The sequence below is a fragment of the Uranotaenia lowii genome, chromosome 3 (assembly GCF_029784155.1).
Source record: "Uranotaenia lowii strain MFRU-FL chromosome 3, ASM2978415v1, whole genome shotgun sequence".
Taxonomy (NCBI): domain Eukaryota; kingdom Metazoa; phylum Arthropoda; class Insecta; order Diptera; family Culicidae; genus Uranotaenia; species Uranotaenia lowii.
In genome coordinates, this window is record NC_073693.1 from 99,771,973 (window position 1) to 99,797,925 (window position 25,953).

The 25,953-nt window shown below is 32.2% G+C and overlaps 1 protein-coding gene across 6 annotated transcripts in view; it reads left to right on the forward strand.

The window, feature by feature from the left end:
- The window catches only part of LOC129758526 (uncharacterized), a 421,682-nt gene that overhangs the window by 122,237 nt on the left and 273,492 nt on the right, over positions 1-25,953 (forward strand). For all 6 annotated transcript variants that reach the window (XM_055756044.1, XM_055756045.1, XM_055756042.1 and 3 more), the window contains one exon: positions 16,437-16,468. The gene's annotated coding sequence lies outside the window, so the exon portion shown is untranslated. The remainder of the gene's footprint in view (positions 1-16,436; positions 16,469-25,953) is intronic.

The following is a 25,953-nucleotide window of genomic DNA, read 5'->3' on the forward strand; positions in this document are numbered from 1 at the left end:
CGCGAGGGGGAGGGGGGTGGGGGACAATAAAAAATAATGCGAAAAACAAATAAATTGGAATAAATTGCACAAAAGCTTGTATGCAAAAAATTGCATACTATATCATTGCACAGAATCTATAAATAAAGTTGTTTTTTAACGAAAAATTTAATAAAATCAAGAATACACATGATGAAATTACTTCCATATTACAAAATTTCTTTTTTGGTCTTATAATCTTTCGGATACTTCAAATTTTTTCAAAATTTCCTTGAAATATTTAAAAATTTATTTATTTCTCCCTTCGGGTTTTTTGGAAATTTTGAAGGGGGGGGGGATAGAAAAGAAGAAATTGATATTCCAGCCTTATACAGTGAGCGAAATAAGAATAGCACCACTATGTTTTTTTTTACCTTTTAAAATATGAATAATTGAAAATTACGAAAATTTTCTTCCACAGTTTGTTCTGAATTGCTTAACGGATAAATCAAGCATAAGTTTACTTTTTTTGGACGTAGCAATTGGCGTTGAGGACCAAACATGTGGAAAAGGGGTGCGAAATAAGAATAGCACCACTTTAGTTTTTCAACAAAACAAGCTTAATATTAAAAATTTACTGTGTTAAAGTGAATAATAACGCTTCTATGAATTATTTGAATAAATAACTGCATTTTAAGGAGTTTTCCAGAATTCCAAAGGTTTTCATAGGTTTTAATTAGGGGTTTTTAAGAGATACTCCTCTAGCGTTAAGGAATTTGATATTTGAGCTGTAATTGTTTACCAAACTACTAATTTTCTTCATAAACATTCATAAGTATGATGCAAAATTATGAAACATAGATTTGAGGCTGAGTTTCAATCCAAAAAGTAGGTTGGAATTCAAAAATACTAATGTTTTTTAATAGTCAAACACTATTTCTCTAGATTTAAGTCATAGATGGCAGCACTATCTTGCCATTTAACCAAATTCATGCCCATTTTCGAATATCCGGGGATAATTAGGAAGTGCTGGATGATTTTGATCAAGAAATAAATACATGTACCGTGTGCACGCTTTGGAAATTCTAAGATCACTAAATCCAAAAAAAAAAAGATTGCATCAAGGTTACTAAAAGTGAATTTTTTGGACCGATTATCAGAATAAAGTTATACTTAGTGATGGAGCTTGATGGACCAGGCGGCTAGCAGTATTATTGGTATGATTTGCAATTGAATCGGAAGTTGAGATGAGCAGGAGTTTTGGCGGTTGTACATTTTTGTGCTGGTGATTCTTTTGCAAATCCGGAAAAGCTTTCTGCAGCGTGAACTTCCACAAAACTGTGATGAGAAAATACCTCAAAATGATGAATATAGGCCTAAATAAACCTGAAAAATCAATATTGAGACTAAATTTGGTTTTAACTGCAAGATAGTGCTGCCATCTACGACTTCAAACTGGAATAAAGTGTGGTTTACTGAACAAAATCAAAGTTTTTGATTTCCAACCTATTTTTTCTGATTCAAAATTAATCCCGATTGTTCGTTTCATCATTTCACGTAATTTTTATGAAGAAAGTAAGTAGTTTGGTAAAGAATTACAGCTCAAATATCAAATTCCTTAACGCTAGAGGAGCATCTCTTAAAACCCCCTAATTAAAACCTATAAAAACCTTTGGAATTCTGGAAAACTCCTTAAAATGCAGTTATTTATTCAAATAATTCGTAAAAGCATTATTATTCACTTTTACACAGTACGTTTTCAAAAATAAGCTTGTTTTTGTTGAAAAACTCAAGTGGTGCTATTCTTATTTCGCACCCCTTTTCCACATGTTTGGTCCTCAACGCCAATTGCTACGTTCAAAAAAAGTAAACTTATGCTTGATTTATCCGTTAAGCAATTCAGAACAAACTGTGGAAGAAAATTTTCGTAATTTCCACTCATTCATATTTTTACAAGCAAAAAACATAGTGGTGCTATGTTTATTTTGCTCACCACTGTATAATAAAAGAAGTCAAAATAGCCGATTTCCGAAACTTGAGGGCTTGCCATATTTTCATACTATTCAATTGAAAATTGTAGAAACGGATGTTAAGCATACGTCAAGGCTGAAATTTTGGTGATATTTTTTTACTCATAAGTACTTTTGCATGAAAAATAGTTAGGTATGTCATATGGCCATATTTCATGGTAATATTTTGTTCATATCGATGTTTTGATAAAAAAAAAAACATCTTAAGACGACGCCGAAAAAGACAAGTTCGTCATTGGTCGAGGCTGAAACAAAATCCAAAAATAACGAACATCGTTTCCGTGTTTGGAGATCAGTCCAGGATAGTATTGGGAACGGGACATAATCAAACGTAACATGAACTATCAAGACCGAAGAGAATTCGCTAGGGACTAGAAGGACAATATCGACTACGCGCCAAACAAAATTGCCTTTCATAATTATCTATGTATATTAAAATTCCTTTACAATATTGTCATTCCGCAATTGGGAGTATTTTTTGAATCCGAATTTTATTTGTTTTCGACACTGGCAAATCGCCCAACAAGCAATCCAAATATACAAAATTTTTCGAATCATACATAAAATGCTTTGAACCGACGCCGTCAACTTGCTTGACGACCGTCGTTTGAAAAATAACATCCGTCACGTGAACAGAAATCCATGACGATAGTCAAGCTTTTCCAGTCCCTTGAAGCTTGACTAGAAGTCAAATGAGATTTGAAACGTGACGATGGAGGAAAATCAGCAACCATGTCAACTATGATGCTTGAAAAATGTCTGCTCTGCTGGTTAGATATGATGAATCTCCAGCCATATCGTCAATCGGCTGTATGCGCATATTACCCAATATGCGCATTTAGGAACACTTCCCCCTACAATTTTTTAGTCCCTGAAGAAGATTCAAAACCGATTGAAACGATGGGTACATAAAACAAAAATAGTTTTTGCTTTAAATTAGATTGTAGGCAGGAATTATCCCATGAAAAAAAAAGTCGAGCCCCAAAATAAAAAGATCAGGTTCTTCTACATGACCAAAATCAGATTTCGTATTGAATTCTGGTCTAAGATAAAGATCAGAATCTGAAATCAGATACTCATCCGGGTCGTTTTTAAATTCGTAGTTGGTTCTCTGGTTTAGCGAAGAAAGTTGAAGAAGTTTTGATAGACACAACCGCAAAAGTAATGTTAAAATACTGCAAAGTTTTCAACCTCAGTCGTGCGTAGTATCGAGAGATTTATCGACAAGGTTTTGAAAAACGTGGTAAATAAGTAGAACTAATTTTAAAAAATATCTTCTTTAAACAAGGAAACATGATACAAAAATCATTTTGACTGTGAGCCGGAAAAAAAGATCCTGATCAAGATTGAACTAAACTATTCATGACTCTGATCCTGATACCAATCCTGATCCTTATCTTGACATCAGTCTGTCTTCGTGCAGAACATGATGCTGATTTAGAACCAGATCCTTATTGTGAGAACATACTTATTCCAGCTTCCGATCATTATTCCGACCCCAAACCTGAAAATAGCAATGATCCTTATTCTGATCCTGAACATCCCAATGCTCGTACAGAATTCGAATCTGATCCTGAACCTTATCGTGATTCGTATCCTCATTCTGATCAGAAAAAAAAATCTGAATCCTGATTCTGATTCCGATTCTGATCGTGATCCCGATCCTGATGTTTTGCCTATCGGGAACCGAATCATGATCGCACCTAAGTAACCCAGGATTAAGCTTAAGATTGGCTTTTCAATGTTTTGTTTTTGTTTTATTGAGGCTTTTCCATTGCATCCTATTTTAAAATGGTTTTATTGAAATTTAGAAATAATTCAAAGAGTTCTGAGAGTTCAGCTAAAAAATTAAAAAAAATAAAACTTAAGAGTGTTTTAAACATGTTATTATAGTTTTGCTACAACTTAAATAAAGCACAAAGTTCCGTTGTTAAGGCTTGAACACCTCTTCAAGCATTCAATACTCATTCAAGATAGGCGCTAAAGTAAAGTTGAAAAACTGTTTTATTGTAGCAGTGGTTGTAGGCATAATAAAACTGTGTGACAGATGATTTAACAACCGAGAAGAACATATACTCGCTTAACATTTTAATCTCTGTTTGAGGCATAGCCCGTTTTTGAAAGCATTTGCCTGCCAACAAATCAATCACATTAATATACGATATGTTCTCATTGATTGCAACAAACATCTATTACTCAAAAACGAACAAATCCTTCGTGAGCGTATTTTTTTACCGTTCAGAGAAACGTCAAACGATGCTGTGATTCATTGCTTGTACAAAACCTCTAAGAAAGCTTTTGATTGGGATTGTTTTAATTTCAACTTTTGTCTAGACTTATACTTAGAACAGCATTAAAGGCCAAGAACGGCTGATTTAAGATTTTAAATTTAAAGCTTATTAAACTAAGCTATTAAACTATTTAATTTTAATACTAAAAACTAGATATTTTAAACAATTTGTTTACTAATGTTTGTGATGCTATTTTTTTGTACAGCTTTATGATACCAATGACAAAAAAAAATGATTCTCATGATTAAAAAAAAAAAGATTTTTCCACACAAATTGTTTTTATTAATTAATGCTTAAAATGTGGTCAATCTTGAGTTTCTCCGAGGTGTGCTTAACTTTTGACTCTATTTCGTATCTTTTTCAAAAACAATTTTAGGTTGCTAAAGATACCATGCATAAGCTATGTGAAACACATATTTTTCTTAAATTTATTATTTAGATATTTATATTATTCCAATGCAATCTTCATCTATCACTGTAGACATGAGGAAGTACAAGTAAGTAATAACACGAAAAAGAACACTGCCGAGTCAAAATTCCTATCAGATTCCATGACGTAGTTTTAAACAATCTGTGGGTAGTTTTAAGAGAGCTCTGAAAGCGCCCTTACAGCTACATTTATGAGGTCGCAGAAAACTATTCTGTGTGAGAATTATAATGAAGCTCATAGAATAACAATGTTGAAATAGGGCCAACTAGTTCAAACGCTAACTTTAAGGCAGTTGTGCTAGAGCATAGAATGAGAACTGGCTTGTAAATAAACTTCAAAGAATAGTCATAAGCGAGCTGTGAAAGTTGGGATAAAACTTAAATTGTAACTTGGGACTCAATGTTTAATGTTCATTGGGTGATTACGTGAGTCTATCAGTTTATAACTAAAGTTCAGGTTAAGGATATACAAAAATTCATAGGAATCCTGACCTTTATTTTGATCCGAATACTGATAGTTACCGTGATCTTCATTCTGAATCAGACCCAGATACTCTTATGTTGATTGATTTCTTTTGTTGATTCCAATAAAGCATTTGATTTTGTTCGAAATTCTCATCTTGATCTTGATTTTAGTGTCCTACCTGGAAAGGAAAACATTAGTTGTTTTTTAAACATGGCTTAGATTCAAACATTTTTTGACTAAAAACTGGTTAAAACATTGAATTTGTTGAAAAAATGTTTTTTCGTTTGAAAACTTAGTGTAAAAGTGATAAAAGATAAAGAAACTATAAAACCAATCAATTCCAGTAAAGAAACGCTACGAAAAGAATCTGAGTGTTCTGTTTTGCAACACTCATCTTTTAGAGCATTCATTACGCAAACTGTTAACAAAAGCAAATTCGTCGGAAAAAAGACAGATTTTGAAAAAAAAAATTAGGATAGTAATCTGAAAATTTACGAGATTTGGTGAATGACCTGAAATTTAGCTATCGATAGTGAAAAATCTTTCCCAAACATTTCAAATTTTTGCTGCAAGAATCAGTCTAGTTTGTCGGCTAACGTTTTTGGGTTTGTTGAATTTTTGAGGCATTAAAAAAGATTTTAATGTTGTGCCTAAACCTTTTACTTAAAAATGTAAAAATATCATTTAGATAAGGTTTCTTATGAGAGTGTAAAAATCTATATTTTTAATCTCAATTTCGGTATTCCGAGAATTCCCGTAATTGCAGATTTCCCGATTCCCGGAAACGCTTAAATGGTCGGAAAATCAACACTCTAATCCTGATCTGAAGCCTAGTTTGGATCTTCTGGTCCTGATCTAAAACCTGATCTTTGATTCCATTCCTGGTATGAAACATGATCGTGATCCTGGATACTGAACTACATCTGGAACTCTTCATCTCGCTCCTGGATTTCGATCTAAATTTAGATTTTCATCTCAAACCAAGTTTTTTTTCCTTATCTTGGACCTTTCAATTATATTTTAAATTTCTCAGAGTATTTCACTGATGCTCAGGTTATAAAAGAAGAAATTCGATAAAATATCAACTTTTGTAAAAAGTTAAAAGGATTTTAATATGTTTAATAAAATTTTAACATGAATTTTGAGATTAATCTGGAACAGGGCCGTAGGAAGAACCGACTCATGGGGGGGGTTTTGGTGACTAATTTTTATCTATGAATTTTTGCCCAACAACACACGGAAAAAATATGTTTGTTACTATATGATTATTCATTTTTAAGTACTCATTAATAGTTTTCGTATGAAATCGTAACTTTAGAGAAGGCACAAATGCCACAAGGATGGTATAGTGTCATTAATAAAACCTTTAAAAAAGTAACCTCTAGAAACAAAATATAAAATTTGCTTCTATCGATGGTCAAAATTTTTGAGCTTGTTTAAAACTCTGGTAGATAAAAGTTATTTGATTTGAGCATAAAATAAGCTCTTACCTTGAATTTCTTAAATTAATTTCTCAAATCAAACAAGCCTTTTCTTCTAAACTCTTTCACAAATTCCAAGATTCTAACTTTTGATGAAAATAAATAAAATTTTCCACCAAAAAAAACAGTTAGAGATAAAAAAATTTTGGATCAAATTTGTTTGATACAAACTTGAACTAAACTTATGATTTTCTTTTGAAATTTGGCTTTAAAAAAAATGCAATTTTAATAATGTTAAATCAAACACTGAGAAAATAAAGACTTGTGTGCAGATTTTTAGGCGAAGATCAGATACATGTTTTTTTAACAGGGAACATTTTTCATGAAAAATCAATAACATAATAAAAATCCTGCGGATGTTTTTTTTTAAATATAATTTGGGATATTAGGCATGAATCAAAACCTAGAAAATTTACTCAAATTCTACTTTATATTTGTGATTTTCAGCTGAATTGTATGTACAAATTAATTCTGATTTAAAAAAATGAAATCTGGAAAATGAGTTGACAAGCAAATTTTAAAGTTTATGTTCTTTTGAATTTTTCAACAATTTTATGTTGACTGAAAAACTCATCCACAAGCAAAATCCTTTTCTGAATTTAAATCTGAATTCTAAACCTGAGCTCAAAAATTGAACTTTGAGTTTGTTCCGATTTTTTATAAGATTGCTGAAATGTACAAAAATACGATTTGAGAATCTTAATTCCAGATTAGAATTTTAGGAGGCAAGTCTTTGAGCCCTCATTCATGAATCTATTACATAAATTTTGTATTGCTGGTTTAAGCTTAATTCATTATTTTAATTATTTGACTTTAATCAGTTTTTTGAATCTGATAAAATGTGAATTTCAAATGATGAATCTGAATCTGAGTTTTCATTTTTTGGATCGCCATTTAGAAGTTTAAAATGCTAAAATTTTGTGTTGCAATAAAATTTGGGAACTTCGAATTTGAATATTAAACAAAATTCTTGTTTTTTTTACATTTTGAAAACTATTGAAAATGCATGTGATTTTCGAAAAACATTATTCAATGTTAATATGAAATGCAGAACCGAATTTGAACAAGGATTTCAAATCAGCTTTTCATTCCTAATTTTTTATGATTATTCGAACTGAAAATCAAGAATCCTAAACTGGACAAAATCAGAAATACGAAAATATGTTGAAATTCAATTTTGGTTATGAGAATATGGAACCAGAACCTTCAAAATGGGTTTAATTTAAAATTTAATTTTCAGAACGGAATTTTTATGATAAGGTTGCAAGATTGCTTGGTTTTAACCGCATTGATCCGGATATTCAATAGAAAATTTGGGAAAAGTCCGATCCTACCCGGTTGCCCGGATTTCATTGGAAAAGTCTGGATTTTACCCGGGTTTGTTCTAATGTTCATTCTTAAATCAAACTTAAAAATACATATTGAGTTGAATTTTTTTTTCCTTGGTTTTGACCAAAATTGCCCAGTATTAACTGGATTTTGGTCGACAATTTTGATATCAAATATCCGGATCTTGCCAGGTTTTTATTTAAAACAGCCTGAATTTGTCCGACCCGGATACGTGCTGAAAAAATCTGACAACTTTATTCTATGAAGAAGTGAGAAAATTTTGAAAAACTATAGCAGAATTTTCAACTTAGGATGGGTTTTTGAAATTTTTGCATTAGTTTTAAAATTTTGAGTCTAGTGTAGAATATTTCGCTTGCTTTTCTGGACCCTCATGGGGGGGGGTTTAACCCCCAAAACCCCCCCCGTTCCTACGGCCATGATCTGGAATATCAAAGAAATTTCAAATGCATATCTTTTATCGTCAATTTAAATTTGATATTGCAATGTTAAATCTGAAACAAAATCATAAAGTAGTTCATATTCTATGTGGTTTATCCGCATAGGTTCATATTAGCTTGCACAAATTGTAACCGAAAGCAGATGACGAAAAATCAAATTATGAACGTTACATCTTAAATTTGATTCAGATATTTGTATAAATCCATTTCATACATCTGCTCTATAAAAAAATGAAAAAAAAATTAAAAAAAAAATCCTTTACAATAAATCATTGTACTGTCCATTAGACTGGCCCAAATTTGTATGGAATGATTTTTTCAACATTTTTTTCAACGCGGCACCCCCTAGGTTGGTGCATTAAGGTGAAAAAATGACTTTCTGAAAGTTTCAGATCATTTGGAAGAAGCACGAGCTGGTGCAAAGGACTTGAAATTTGTATGGAGATTTTTGGCAAAATGTATGAAAAATCGACATACTTTCACTCGTTGTGTTCTTAAGTATTTTTCCAGTATGCTAGAAAGCTCAGAATTTCAGGAATTGTAATTCAAACAATGACAAACAAGTTTGTAGAAGATTGTGACGCGATACGAGTTGACTGTGATGAGTTATCCGCAATTGAATGTGTGGTTTTTTTTCGCATTTCATAGATACATATATCGTGAACGCGTGGAATATAAGGATTTTTTTTGTTATGGGCCAGTCTACTGTCCATGTCTGTATGATGTACCATTTGGGAGATGAGCAGCTCAACCTGTTGTTGTGGCAAATTAAAGCATTAAAAATCTTTACCCCGAAAAATTTGTCATTCCTCGTCGGAAGATTCCAGCTTCCTACTTAGATTAGTATTCATGAAGGCACTTTGGCCATGCTGTAACGCATAACTCAAAGAAAAACAGACGCCATCGTTCCAAACATCCACACAATCTTCTCAGCCCGGTTCAGCTCCATCACCCCGGGTTTTCATTCAGCAGGAAAATAAGTGGCAGGTATTCTTCACCTCAAACACCATTCATTACCAGAACTGGAGGACCACAAAACTCCGTCCGCATCCCCCCTTTCTTCCTTTCGGTTTGGTGAAAAGTCGCTTCTCCATTCATCCCCCCACGAACTGCAACCAGAAACTGCCGGAAGGTGATTATTCAAGCTTTTTTTCCGTCGTCATCGTCGTCGTCCCCTTTTCCGGATGATTTTGGCTGCTGAAGAATAACCTCTAACTCTTCACCTGTAGTTCGTAAAAGAAGGCAAATGCGAGACCTCAAGAAGAAGGGGTTGTCGGGATGATGTGGTCTCTTCCTCTCTTCCTGTCCTGTCCTTTTCACCCCTCTCATAGGAAACCGGATAAGGAAATCGTTTTTCACCGGTTGCCCTCGAAGAAAGAAAAACCTCCAGGACCAAGTCTTAGCCGTCCTAGTTTAGTTGAAGCATCTTCTTGGCTTTTGTTGTAAAAGTTTCTTGTGGCAATTTACCGTAGCCTGGGACAGCAGCTTTCTTTCCTGTCTTCCAGTCGGTGGGTCCTCGGTTTGGTGAAAGCTCTATCGAGCAGAAATAAATCGTTTTGTTTGAGCCAGTTTTCTGTTTGACTTTGGCTCTGGGATTGACGGAGGAACGTGGAGAAAAAAGGAAAAAGACGATCCATGAGAAACGGTTTTGTAAATAACAACATTATCTTCTGCATTTGTGGGTTGTAATCCGAACTGGTTCATTAAAGTTTTTGGCTTCAAGGCGGCAAGTTCTAGTCAAGCCATTGAGGAATATTGGATGATCTAAATATAACTTTTTAATTTTGGAAGTTATATTATATTGAATGATAAAAAATCGAAAATAAGTTCAACATCTAGCTTTGAATGGCATTTAAAAATGAAACAATATTGAATTTGATTAACGAAACATTTGTGAATTTTTAACTCAATATTATATTGTACACTACTGGAAAACTGTTGAAACCCATGAAAATGTTTTGATAAGCGTAACAAAAAAGAAATTTCAGTTCAGATATGCCGTATTTTTTGGCTGGCAATATACAGTCTTCAAGTCTACGAGGTGAAATTTGGCGAGTTACCGTCAACTGGGCCAACATGCAACACTTTTCAACTTCAATGGCTTCTTAAATCTTAATGCTTACAGATAATCATACCTCTTGTACATCAAAAGTTTTTAGGTTGATGGGACACCAAACTGACTTAGTCAGAAAAATTATTGGTTTTACCAGTTATTTTTAAATTTACAAAAACTTGCGATTTTCATCCTACTAAGAAAAAGGGGTAAGTTGCAACAAACTCTGTAATTAATGGAAAATCAAATGAAAACATTTAAAATTTTATAGTTTTTGATACATTTGTATTGTCATAACGCATAAAACGCCAATTGCAGTAATTTTTGGTTTTTTCGAATTAAGTTTTACATTTTTTCTGTCAAAAAAATGTTTTTTAAGAAAAAAGTGTTAATCTGCTGCATACATTTAGGGGTAAAAAATACTACAAAATATTCTATTATCTTAAATCATGTAAATAAATCATAGGATGGTTGAAATTTTAATGTTAACAAACGCATAATGCAAAACAATCATATCCCAGCATATGGAAACGCGATTTATAAAATTTAGTTCTGATTTGCATTTTGTTGCATTTTGCCCCAGTCAGCTAACTGAGTTATAAAAATATTTATTTAAAAAAATTTGGTGATTGTACGAAAAATATGTATACACCAACAGTGATGATATTGGATAATGAAAGCAATATGAATTTTGTAGGTGATATCATTAAGCCAATCCGTCATACGAGGTAAAGTTTTTTACGGCATCGAAAAATTTAAAAATTTGTACATCTATATTGCTCGAGTTTTAAATTTTTTATGAGAATCAAAAACTTTTACAAACTCTTTCACGATGTTAAAAACTATGTCATCATCAATTTCTAATCATTCAATGATAACTTTATTACAGTATATTGAAATAAAAATTGAATGATTGTTGTGGTATACAAATGTTGCATCTAACCCTGCTTTTGCATGTTGCCCCGTTTGACGGTACGTCATATGACTCGTATAGTAAGGACTGTTTGTTGAGAAAGTTTACCACCTCTGCAGTATTCGTATCATAAGGCTGGAACAAATTTGAAATCCTTTATTCTGTCATTTGAAGTTGAGACATGACATCACGAGGGGGACAGTAAAAAAATTATGCAAAAAACAATAAATTTGAATACATTTAACAAAACCTTGGAAACAAAAAAAAATGCATTCAATCTAATTAAAAAAAAAACATAAAAATTCGAGTTATTTTACATCTAATTTACGTCTTAGATGTAAAATAACTCGAATTTTCAAACAACACGAACAGGAAAGATAAAAAAAATCCCAGCCTTCACGGTTTGCTTTTACCCTTCAAATTGTTTAAATATTTCACAAATTAATCGAATTTTACATGAAATTCTTGATAGTTACTTTATTTATTTCCCCCTTTCATAAAATATAGATTATCTAGATAGAAGCTAAATGGTAACTCATGTTCAAGTGATGGGTAAGGTTTAATTTTTTGGTATTCATGCACTATTTATTCGTTTATAAGTAGACTAGAGCAAGCGTCTTATGGTACTTAAAGAAGACTGGGGAGACATGATCCCTTATTCTTAGTTGTATCATGATTTTTTTGTAAAAACTTAGCAGTGTATCGTCTTTTGTATTTTATGACAGCTTGTAATTATGCCTATTTTAAATGCTCCAAAAACTAGAACGAAACTTGATCCCGTTGACGAATTATTAGCATTTTTGGGAAGCGAAAAATTAGTGATTTTTTCCAGGATAGGAGACTTGATAATTTATTCAGAGGATCTGAACCTTTAAAAATGAAAGATTGATTGACTTTTTTGGCCAAATTAGTTTTTATTTCACAGTTTATAAGTATAAATGAAAGAGACAATAAACTTTGTCTACAACTCTATAGGCATAGGCAGAAATTTCTAATTCATTCAATATCAATCTTAGAGAAAAGCAATCAAGATTGACCCCATAACGGAAAAAAATGTACAAAATTAACTAGATTGACACAATATAATAAAATGACAGAATTTATCATGTAAACTGAATTGACAAATTTGCCAAAAAAGACTAAATTGGAAAAAAGACAAATCTGCAGGTGATGACCAATTGACAAAATTGGCAAAAACGAAAAAAAGGAAAAGAAAATTACAAAATTGGCAAAATTACAAAGGAAACTATAAAATTGACATAAATGTCAAGTATAACCAAAACAACCAAAATGAAAAAATTGAAATGATAAAACTGACAAAATGGACAAAATTGGCCAAACTGACAAAATCGACAAAAAGACTAGAATGACAAAATTGATAAAATTTAAAAAAAATCATAAATAAAGCTACTTTGAAAAGTTTGAAAATATTTAAAAAAAAAACAAAACTGACAAAACTGATAAATTTGAGAAAATAAGCAACATTTACGATGCTGACCAGAGTGCAATATTTTCCAAGATGAAAAAAGTGACAAATTGAAAAAAAAGTTTAAAATTGACAGAAATGACAGAAATTGAAATTAAAATTGAAGAAAATGCTGAATTGACAAATTTAGCTTAAGTGAAAAAATTGACAAAACTGACAAATTAAGCTAAATTGATGTAATTTCCCAAACAGACAACATTAAGAAAGTGGCCAAAATTACCGATTTAACATTTAGAATTGTCAATTTTGTAAGATTTATCATATTTTTCATTTATGTCACTTTTGTCCACATTGTCATTTTAGGCAATTTTGTCGATATTTGAAATTCAACCATTTATGGTAATTTCGTCAATGTTGTCAATTTTTCCAATTTTTTCAGTTTTATCTGTTATGTCTAGCATATAAATTTTCCGAATTTGGCCAATTTTTGTCAATTTTACCTTTTTTTCATTTTTGTCATTTATTTCATTGCTGTGAATTTGATTAATTTTGTCAGTTTTGTCAGCTTTCTCTTTTTTGTCAATTTCGTCAATTTTGTCAAATAATTAATTTTGTCCAATTTATAATTCTGATCTAATTGGTAAGTTTATAAAAAAAATCGTTTTGTTATTTTTGACAATTTTGTCAATGTTGCCTTTTGTATTATTTTTGTATTTTTTTGTTCTTGTCAATTTTATCATTCGTATCATAATTTGTCAATTGGGCCTAAATTTATGTCAATTTATTGAATTTTGACTTTTTTGACAATTTTGGAAATTTTGTTAGTTTTATCAATTTAGGCAACTATCTCAATCGAATCAATTTCGTCAATCAAGCCAATTTTGTCAATTTTCTACGATTTTTTGTCCAAACAATCTTTTAAGCGAACTTAGTCAATTATTTTTGACAATTTATTAATTTTGCCGTTGTCAAAATTTTCTCATTTTTCAAAATTTTGTCATATTTGAAGTTTTACCATTTTTGTAATTCTTGTGATTTTTTTTATATTTTTTTTTTTTCATTTATGTCTATTTTAGCTTAGTCTCAATTTATGTCAATTTTTTCAATTTTGTCAAATTTGTCATTTATATCTTTCTTGCAATTTTTGTCAATTTTGTCATTTACAATCAGTTTTGTCAATTCTGAAAGTTTTATCAATTTTGTTTATTTTGCAAATTTTTATCAATCTAGTAAATTTAATATTTTTTGTAATTTTCGTCATTCATATCATTTTTGCATTTTTTTCTATTATCATTTTTTCAGTTCAATCATTCAAAATAACAAATTAATAAAATGGACGAAATTAACAAATGGAAAAAAAATCATGACTTAAAATGCAAACATGGCAAAATTGATCAAACAGATATAATTGAAATAATTGACAAAAATGATAAAAGTAGATAATTGTTCTCGACTGGTAGAACTGTATAAACGGGAAAATATTTCGGCATTTTCAGTCAATTCACGGATCCAAAACACCTTCTCTTCTTATTCCGACGTTTCGTTCTTTATTTGAACTTTTTCACAGGAATAGAAAATTGTGTTTCTTCATCTTCATCGATCTTCCAGATGAAGAAACACAATTTTCTATTCCTGTGAAAAAGTTCAAATAAAGAACGAAACGTCGGAATAAGAAGAGAAGGTGTTTTGGATCCGTGAATTGACTGAAAAAGCCGAAATATTTTCCCGTTTATAAAATTGATAAAATTAAGAAAAATTGACGAAACCGACAAAACTATTAAACTTACATAATAAGTACAACAGACGTGAAGCAAACTGAACGAAAAACAAACAAAAAATACAAAATCAAAAAATTTGAAAAATTCGAAATTTTGTATATTTTCTAAAATTTACCAAATCAGAAATTTTAGTATTTTTTTCAATTTTGTAAATGTTATCATTTTGTTAATGTTGCCAATAATGTCAATTCGTCTTTCAATTTTTTTTTTATATTTTTGTAAATAAATTAATTTTGTTATTAAGGCCATTTTTGTCATATCTGTATTTTTCTTTAATTTGTCATTTTTGACATTTTTGTCAAATTTGTGGGTTTAGTCAATTTTGATTATTTGTCAAATCGGTAAATTTTGTCAAGTTTTCAATTTTTTTAAAAATTCATAAAAATTTATTACAATGGTATTAATTTTGTCAATTTTGTAATTTTTGTTAATATGTTAAATTTTGTTAGTTTTTTTTTAATTGCTCATTTGGCCATTCTGTCTTGTTTTGTTATTTTGTCAATTTTTTTAATGTCGTCAAATCGTCGTTTTTGTCAAAAATGTCAATTGTGTCGATTTCGCTACCATCGTCAGTTTTATAAGTATTTTGAAATTAGTCATTAATTTAAATTTTGTCAAACATTTGGTATAGGAATTTTTCATAATTTTAATAATTTAAAAATTTAACAAATAATCCAACAATTAACTCACGTAGAAAATTCGTACATTTTGCAATTGAGAGAGTCATGCTTGGGCATTAACATTATTAACGGCTCCCATCATCAAGGCGAGGAAGATAAAAAAAGTTTCAGCCTTTTTGTTTTTTACTTTTCGACAAAAAACTGAGCACTTTTTGAAAAGAGTTGTAATCGTTAGAGATAAAAACTCCTGCTGGAACTAAACAAAACTATTGTTTAAAAATAAGGCTCGCTTAGTTTGATAAAATTTGTACACTCGTTCAATGCAAAACTTTTTTAAAGATTTAGAGAAAAGTTTTGATAATGATCATTGTAAAGTAAAAAAAGAAAAGGTTGGTGATTAAATCTGACAAATTTGATATTCGAGCGTTTTTTTTAACTATTTTTTTCTGTTTCCCAGTCTTTGCCCGTCGTCTGCTTTTCCAGGTTGTAGTGTCTATAAGAAAAACTATTTGAACTATTTTGTATTTTTTACTTTTTTATAAATTGTAGAGAGAAAAAAACCATTTTTTAAAGATTTAAATCATTTTAATTCTGCAGCTAAGTATCGCAATAACGTCGAAAACAGATGATACAAAAAATCACACAAATATACATAAATACACAGACATCGATAGAACTTATTGAGCTATATATAACTTATACTATAAAAGTATGTCCAAGACCAATATTTACTGATCTCTCAAATCGACCGATAACTAACCCTTCTTGTAAGAAAGGCAAAAACAATTTCTAAATTGGCAGCCTCTTTTTCGGATTGACATTCAATTCAAACTTTTCGTTTCATTATCTTACATCTGTCAATAAAAAAATAAGCAAAATCAACAAACTTTTAAAAGGATTCAAAAGATAAATTTTGCATTACAATGTAGCTTCTTAATAAATTTAAAAAAAAAAACTCCCCTTACGAAACTCCTATTTTAATAGTGAGCTTCAAATTTCATAACGGAGTACCCAATTTTAAATAAATTCAAAGAATCAGTTTTGAGTTTGCATTGAGTTTGCATAGTTCGATAAATACGCTTTGTTTGTTTCGCCACATTCTTAAAAAAAAAGAATGTAAGAGGTATTTCGATATTTAACAAAAATAGAATAAAAGTTGGTATTATCCATCTTACTAAAATTATCGTACTTTTTGTTGTTTCAGGAGAGATATAATCATCAGCAACAATCATTAAGGTAAGGTTCTTGAAATTTGTAGTATTAAAAAAAATAAAGCTCGATATAAACAATCTGCGAAAACAAGCATAACCAAATGCAATTTACCGACATAATTTCACATTCCAATTTGCACAAGCTTAACAGAAAAAAAAACATCAAGGAACACGCACAACTTTCTTCGGATCCAATCCGGGGCAGATATCCCCAATTTGCATACATTTCCTTTTTCTTGGAGCAAGTGAAAAGGGTACACACCGATCGAAATTCTTAGTTACCGATACTTTTGGCCTTTCTTTCTGTTTATGTACGTGTACAAACACATTCCAGATGCTTGCCCGATGCAAAAGGAACCGAAAATGCCACTTCTCATTTACCGGTAATTTAAACGAGATTTAGGTCTCTGGGAGCTTAAGCAAACCCTCCGGGGGTCTCCCAGAAAACTACCGCACCTGATACCCCATCAACCAGGGAGAGTGAGGTTAAAAAATGCTGACCTTTTTGGGCTGAAACCTCCAATAAGTTTGGGATCAGCAAACTATCACCATCTTCGACTTGCAGCAACAGCAACAACACGGATTGCGTCTTACGGATTCGCCTGTTGGGTGGCTCTTTGAGATTTAATCGAAAGTTGGGCGATAAAAATCGAGTATCAACCCTAGCGAGCTTGCAGAAATCCCCTGCAAATAATAACCTGCCATCATTGGCCTTGATAGCTTCTACTTAGCGGCGAACGACAGTGCTGAGGTTTGGGTTAAGAGAGGTTTCAAATAAAACCATCGATTAAATCGATGATGGTACCTGCGGCGACAGTAATAGCTGTGCTGATTTAAAAATTTATTAAGTGATGCAATGTCATGATAAGAAAGATAGCAGCGATACTACTTCATGCAAATCACATAAAATCAAACCAGAAAGAGTTTGAAAAATTTAAAATTGTACCCTAGATTAATATCTCAGAACAAAAATTGTACCCAATTATTTTGTTAAAATAGCACTGCTTAAGGTAAGATGGGCGCTAGACTAAAAAACATTCATACTGCGACCACTGCAAAGAAGAAGGACTCTCGCTAAAAAAAACGATCATGCCTCTTAAAAATAGTCACAAACTCAATACTTACAAGGGAATCGTTGGATGAAACTTCAAAGGTATAAACAACTTTTATTAATTCCTTGGAAATGTTTTTGCATGAATCAATAAATTCCCTGGCAATGCAAAGCATTATTTTTTAGTTATTTTTTATTTCCATCCTACGGTTTTACTGCTTTGAAAAAATCTGCCAAAAAGGTTAAAACTAAAAAAAAACGCCAGGTTGGTCTCCTGTAGTAGAATGTTAATACATGGGCCCCGGAGAGGCGCAAGATGTGGGTTCAAGTCCTACCGGGAGACAAGGCGAATTTTTTTCGCATGTTTTTCAACATCGATTTTCTCTTATCTAGTCCCTGAAATTTCATCTAACACAGTTAGATTCATTTCTCTACAAAAAAAAAGTTTCGCTGACTAAATGTTTGAGCCAAGACCCATTTCTGGGTCGCAGTTTAAAAATAAAAAAAATGTAAAAAAAATTGTATAACATTGAATATCTTTTCTGGGATAGGAATACAGTGAATCCCCGATTTTGTCACCTCCTTGATGCATTTTAGGGTGACAAATTGGGGACAGTGACATAATCGGGTAATTTTTATAAGCATTTTTTTTAATAATTCTGATGAAATTAATCAGAAAACATAATAACTGCTTCATTTAAAACAATGTAGGGTTTATTTTTTGTATGCTATTAGTTCATAATTAAAAATCTCTTTTTTCATCAAAATATCATTAAATTTTTTGCTATGTTTCTTAAAACACTCTGTTTCGACCGGTATTATCAAAAAGAATGAATGATCCCTAGTTGCAAAAATCCCAATGAACATATTAAAAAAACTAGGATATTCAAATAAAAAAAAAAAACATTGTTCCAAACAACTTCAAATCAATTAAAAATCAAAATCAACAACTGAGGGAACATTACTTCTGCTTATTTAGATTGAAGATGGTACAAAAGTTAACTGCACGCGTTGAATAGATCGGGCGTTTGCTCTTTGCTATTTCGTTACTGGATAATTGCTCTACACATCTTATGAATGATGAGCTCAAAAGCGATGATAACTTGATTAGGTACTGTTTTATTTATGCCTCCAAATGTGACAGCTATGATTAAACCTATGGATCAGAACGTTGTACAGAGCTGGTGTACTAAAATATCGTCAAAAACTTTTGCTGTATCTTATGGCTCGTGAAATCGATATAGGCCAGATATGGGGTTGTATGCAGTAGGTAGGGGATTTAGAAATGATCTGCAATGTTTCTTTAAAACTTTTATGACTAATTATGACAAATGATTATTTTTATTTTAACACTAGCTGACCCGGTGTGCTTTGCTACACCTTTCAAAATCAAATGATATTTTCGAAAAATATTCAAATTTTTATTCTTTTGTTGGCATTATTTTAAATCACATGACAACATAATTCATAAGCTGCAGCTGGAGTTTCGAATTGCAACACAAAGATAAATTAAACTAATATTTTAAATCTTGCTCTATAAATTTGTGTTAAAGATCTGATAATTTTAATCTGTCTGGAGGGTCTCAAATTAACCGTACGCAAACAATCTAACTCATAAAATATGGTTGTTTTTGCTTGATATGTTCTGGATTTATGCTAAAAACTGATAAGAGAGCCCCCTCCCCTGTCCATCCCTTCACCACATGGAGGTCGTGATCGTATGATTATTAACATACCCATTTTTTTCGTTCCCAAAAATCCTCTTATATCAAATACTAGCTGATTTTACACGGCCTTGCTCGGGTTCATTTAAAATATAAATCAAATTGAGTCGTTGACTTCGAGAAATTATAGAAGCTTTGTATTCAAATAAAAAATTTGACCCATGTTTGGTCAAGTTAACTTTCTAAATTTTGTAAATCTTTTTAAAGCTTTGATTGAGATTATTAATTTCATAATATTGAAAAACTCATAGTTATGAGGTGACAATTTCCTATGTATGCTTATTCATCCTATCACGAAAAACATGTTTACCCACCCTTTTTTATGTAGATTTAATAGATTTGGCTTTATTTTTTATCTTCAAATATTAAAACTGTTATTTTTTATCTTTCCCCTTTCCCATCTAATGAAAATCTCTACTGGAGTTTATACTACATTTCAAGATAGATGATCTCCCCGTACAATAGTATATTCACGTTTGATTTACTAAGAAATTTCTAAATAGACTTCTGAACTTTGTTGAAGACTCACTTTGAATGTCTCCAATTGTATGTGTCCTTTTTTCGCAGTTTAATTTCACACTGTTTTATGACACTTTTTCCTGAATGTTGAAAGATCCACTAAAAGTTTTTAGAAGTTATCAAACACATATCATCTAGGAACCAAAATGGTTCATTTTATAACTTTCAAAGGTGAGGGGAAATATTAGAGAAACATGAGATATCAAAGAAAGTAAGAACATAAGCCGTAAATATAATAATTTTCTCGAAAAACATTCAAAGGCTCACCGTAAAGAACTTGAACTCGCAATTTCCGCTAGTCCGCACTTCATATTTGTCTAATACTTCTCATTACCTTTGAAAATGTGATCATGTTCAGGTATGAAGATTTACCCACACAAATTCAAAACATAAGATTTCATTTTATAATGGTATGAAAAATCTGAGATCTATTTCAATTTGTCTGTTTTTGGACACAATTATCCCATTCATTATTGAAAAGACTTGAAGAGTTGTCAATTTAACATCTCTTAGGTATCATTAGATTTAGGTTGTTTTGATGAATTTTTACCAATGAAATTGAATGGTATAAATCTAAAACCTCAGATTTTATTACATAAAGTTTCATGCGTTGGATTGTTTTTTTTTTCAGATAATGCATGTACAATTTTTTACCCCCCATTTACATTCCTTGACGGCTATCAAAGCTATGAATTCGCAGTCTTCAGCTTATAACTCTGAATTCGAAAACTTTTTCTTTCTCTATGAGGATTTCCAATAATATGAAAATGGTTGGTTTTTAAAAGCTGGAATTTATAAAAAACGGTCATTAGTTTTCAGCATTCCGTTCAAATAGCTATTCAGCAGAAGAAGTCAATTCATTATTAAGAGGGCTCATTGCATTGACATTACATACTGCGTATTCTTGTAGACTCTCAATACCCTACAGGAGCAGTAAGCACCACTTTGAAAACCACTGTTTTCATCAATATATTCGTAACATGCGAGTGGTATTTTTCATCCATAATGTAGGCTCTTTATTTCATCCAAGAACCACGTGCTTGTGACCCGTGCTACTAACAGTAGAAAGAAAAAAAGCCCGCCAAAAATTTCGCAATCAATTTTTCTATCATCAGCAGGCTTTGATTAGCTATTCAGTACACGTGAACTCTGGATGGTCGTTTGCGTTTCTAATGCCCATCCCTTGGTGATGGTGAAAACAAAGCCGCCAAGGGAAACGAAAATCGGTTGGCAAAATGGGTGCCATGACTTTTGGTTCGTGTGAATAAAAACGAAAGTTGTATGGGAGGGTCCCTTTTCTCAGGTGGGAGGGGCTCAAAACTATTACTAAAACCTTACCATGGTCCAAACACATAACTGTGCCTAATTTCAGGCTGATCGGTTAAGCGGTGTGGATTTGTATAAGGTGCATACAAACATATATAGTCCAACTCATCTTTATATATTAGATAGTTGCATTGGTTGATAAATTTTTAAGCTTTACAACCAAATTTGTATGGAGCCCCCTCCTTTTTTCCCCTCTCTACACTGTAAAGCGTAAGGGTTTATAACAGTCGAAGAAACATATGTCGTAATCAAGTACCTTTCCATGCCATATTTTTTCCATTTATTGGCTTGGTTAGCATAAATTGAGAACTTATGCTAACAAAATTGAATTGGGATCACCTCCATCCTCCTATGTACCTACTCACTGAAAGGAGGGTGGTGTGTCAGATAATTATAGAATCATACCAAAATGGTTTTCCATGCTTAATTTTGTCCATTTCTCGGATTTTGTAAAAAAAAAAGTTTAATGTAAGGGTCCTCTTCCCCTCCTATATTTCCAATTCTATCATCCTAATGCAAGAATGGAATTGTTTCACATAAAAAAAAGTATTTTTCGAACTAAAATACTTTTTGATGACAAATTTGGTTGCATTAGCTCGATCTCAATTCTCGAGTTTTATGGAATTTATGGAAACTCCCCCTCTCCTTTCCCCCTTAATATCTTTCCGCTGAAAAAAGGTGGGACTTCAATTTATAATTGAAACATTTATCGTATCCAAATACCCTCAGAGGCCAAATATGTTTCAATTTGCTCGATCAACTCTCCAGTTATACTGAAAATTGTAAGGGAGACCTCTCCTCCCCCTTTTCATTCACCTCTTTGAAGAAATGAGGGATACCAAATATCCATAGAAGCATTTCTTGTCAAATTTGGTTCCATTTGCTGTTGTAGTTCTTGAGTTATGCAGTAAAAATAGTTTGAAACTCCACTCCCTCTTTCTTTTCTCTCCGCTGGAAGAAGGAAGGGGTCTCGAACATGTCACGTACCCAAATACCCGCCCATGCCAAATTTGGTTCCATTTGCTTAATTAGTTTTCGGGTTATGTAAAAAATTATAAAAGAAGCCCCCTTCCCCTTTGATATCTCCTTACTGGAAAGGGGGAGGGGTATCAAATAATCATAGAAATATTTTTCGTATCCAAATACCGTCCCATCCCAAATTTGGTTCAGTTTGTTTTATTAGTTTTTGAGTTATGTAAAAAAAATATGAAAGAGGCCCTCTCTACTGGAGAGAGGAAGGAGTTTCAAATAATCATTGAAATATTTTTCATATCCAAATACCTTCCCGTGCCAGATTTAGTTCCAAAATCTTGATTAGTTTATATGAAATTTATATGAAAAATTGTAAGTATCCCCCCCTTCCTATCACCCCACTGAGAGGAGGAAGGGGTATCTTATATTCCTAGAAATATTCCTCGTTCCCAAATACCACCCCATGCCAAATTTGATACCATTTGCTTGATCGGTTCTCGAGTTATGCTAAAAATTGTCTTTTGTTTGGGAGGCCCCTCCCTCCCTTCGTGAAAGAGGGAGGGGTCTCAAACCATAATAGAAACCTGCCCCTGCCTCCAATACCCCCACCTGCCAAGTTTCACGCAAATCGGCTCAGCAGTTTCCGAGTCTATAGAGAACAGACAGACAGACAGAAATCCATTTTTATATATATAGACTAGCTGACCCGGTGTGCTTTGCTACACCTTTCAAAATCAAATGATATTTTCAAAAATTATTCAAATTTTTATTGTTTTGGCATTATTTTAAATCAAATTATAACATAATTCATAAGCAACCGTTGTAAAATGGGAGCTGCAGCTGGAGTTTCGAATTGCAACACAAAGATAACTTAAACTAATATTCTGAATCTTGCTCTATAAATTTGTGTTAAAGATCTGATAATTTTACGCAAACAACCAAACTTTTAAAATATGGTTGTTTTTGCTTGATATGTTCTGGATTTATGCTGAAAAACTGATGGAGGTCGTGATCTTTAAAACTCATACCCTTTTTTCCCAAAAATCCTCTTGTTTCAAAGATAGTTCCATTAGTTGATGAGTTTTTAAGCAAAATGTACATGGAGCCTCCTCCTTTCTTCCCCTCTCTACACTGTAAAGCGTAATAACAGTCGTTGAAGCATATCTCGTAACCAAGTACCTTTCCATGCCATATTTGTTTCCATTTGTTGGCTTCGTTCGCATAAATTGAGAACTTATGCTTATGGCTCCTCTTCCCTTCCTATATTCCCAATTCTATCATCCTACTGCAAGAAAGGAATTGTTTCTCATAGATAAAATATTTTTTGCATTCAAATACTTTTTGATGCAAAAATTGGTTTCATTTGCTCGATTAATTCTCGAGTTATGCAAAAAAAATGTATGGAAGCTCCCCTTCCCCCCTTTATATCTTTCCGCTGAAAAAAGGTAGGGCTTCAATTTATAATAGAAACATTTCTCGTATCCAAATACCCTCACATGCTAAATATGGTTTAATTTGCTCGATCAGCTCTCCAGTTATACTGAAAATTGTAAGGGAGACCTCTCCTCCCCCTTTTCATCCACCTGTTCGAAGGAGTGAGAGATACCAAATATTCATAGAAGCATTTCACGTACCCATATATCGTTCCATGCCAAATTTGGTTCCATTTGCTGTTGTAGTTCTTGAGTTATGCAGTAAAAATTGTATGAAACTCCCCTCCCTTTTTCCTTTCTCCCCGCTGGAAGAAGGAAGGGGTCTTAAACAATCATTAGAATATGTCACGTTCCCAAAAACCCGCCCATGCCAAATTTGGTTTCATTTGCTTAATTAATTTTTGAGTAATGTTAAAAATTATAACAGAGGCCCCTTCTCCCCTATAAACTCCCTACTTGAAAGAGGGAGGGGTCTCAAATAATCATAGAAATATTTCTCGTATCCAAATACTTTCCCATGCCAAATTTGGTTCCAATATCTTGATTAAATTTCGAGTTATATGAAAAATGGTAAAGTAGCCCCCTCCCCCCTTCCTATCGCCCCACTGAGAGGAGGGAGGGGTGCCAAATATTCAATGAAATATTTTTCGTATCCAAATACCCTCCCATTCCAAATTTGGTTCCATTTGGTTTATTAGTTTTTGAATTATGTAAAAAAATATGAATGAGGCCCCTCCCCCTTTCTTCTGGTAAGAGGGAGGGGTCTGAAATAATCATTGAAATATTTTTCGTATCCAAATACCGTCCCATGCCGAATTTGGTACCAATATCTTGATTAGTTTTCGAGTTATATGAAAAATTGTAAGGTAGCTCCCTCCCCCCCTTCCTATCAGCCCACTGAGAGGAGGGAGGGGTACCTAATATTCATTGAAATATTCCCTGTTTTCAAATACCACCCTATGCAAAATTTGATCCCACTTGCTTGATCGGTTCTCGAGTTATGTAAAAGATTGACTTTTGTTTGGGAGGCCCCTCGCCCCCTTGATTAGAGAGGGAGGGGTCTCAAATCACAATAGGAACCTTCTCCGGCCTCCAATACCCCCGTCTGCCAAGTTTCACGCAAATCGGTTCAGTAGTTTCCGAGTCTATAGGGAACAGACAGACAGACAGACAGACAGAAATTCATTTTTATATATATAGATTTCTATAAATTTTTGCATATATTTGACCAATATTTGATATTGATAAATATTTGCATATATTTGAATTTGCGTGGAATATTCAAATATGACGCAAAAACAATGCTTGATGAATAGTTTCTTTAAAAAAAATAATTTTAACAATAATTTAAAAATTAATTTGACTTTTTCAATTTTAAGGTCTGACACCTTTCCGGATATGGGATTGAAACAAAATGTTTTAAGAACGGTAAACACGAAAAAGAATTTTTATTTGATTTGAACTCATAATTACAACTTTTCCCGCGATTTACAACAATACAGGAATATATTAACGGAGTGGCAACATTATAGCGTTTAAAAATAAGATGAAACATAGGTTATCTACTTCTAGGCGTTATTTATTCCAAGGTGATGCGTTCGAGATCGAACAAATGGTTTAATGATCTTTCATAAAATACCATCCATTAGTTAGGGGGTATTTTTGGTTTCACATTTCATACTTTATGTAGAACTCACTTTCAAGATCTTGATGGCTATTGGTGTTTTTATCATAAAAAGTAAGTTTTAATAATCAATGTTGTTGAAAAATCATTTTTATAAATGGTGATTAAAAGCCTAAAACAGAATCGAGTTCGTATAAATGTTCAATTATATGAATGTGATGAAACAACCAAATCAATGAAATAAGTTGATAAATTTTCTATATTTCGACCATCAAAGCCTGGAAAACCTTGAATTTATGACCGGGAAAACTGGGAATTTCTAAATTAAAAAGTTGTGGCCACTAGGAATATATCGGTTGATCGTATTATCTTGTTTTGAATTCTTTGTAGCTTATTTGTCTGCGTATCTGATGCATGTAGCAATATTGTAGCGCAATAGTCAAAGTAAGGCGTTATAACTGATTTCACGTAGATTATTTTTCACCAAAATGTTATGTATCGGCAAAGTACTCCGTATTTCATGGCAATCTTGTTAATTATAAATGTATTAAATGAAAGTATATAAGACACTTGTTGTTGAAAAGAAGAACATTTCGAGATATCTTTAAATTGTCCATTTTTCCTAAGCATCTTCATATTATGGTTAGCGCAAAGTGACCACAACGAAGTTTTAACGATTCTCATATGCAACTTTACGTTCGAAAAAGCAAATATTTGAGACAATTTTTTTAAATCGCTAAGAATTCCAAACTAATTTTAAAACTTTGATATTTTAGTATTATTCTGATATATTTTTCTGAATGGTGAACTGGAAATATCGTGTATGTTACCCTGAAGATCATTTTTCATTTTGATTTTTTA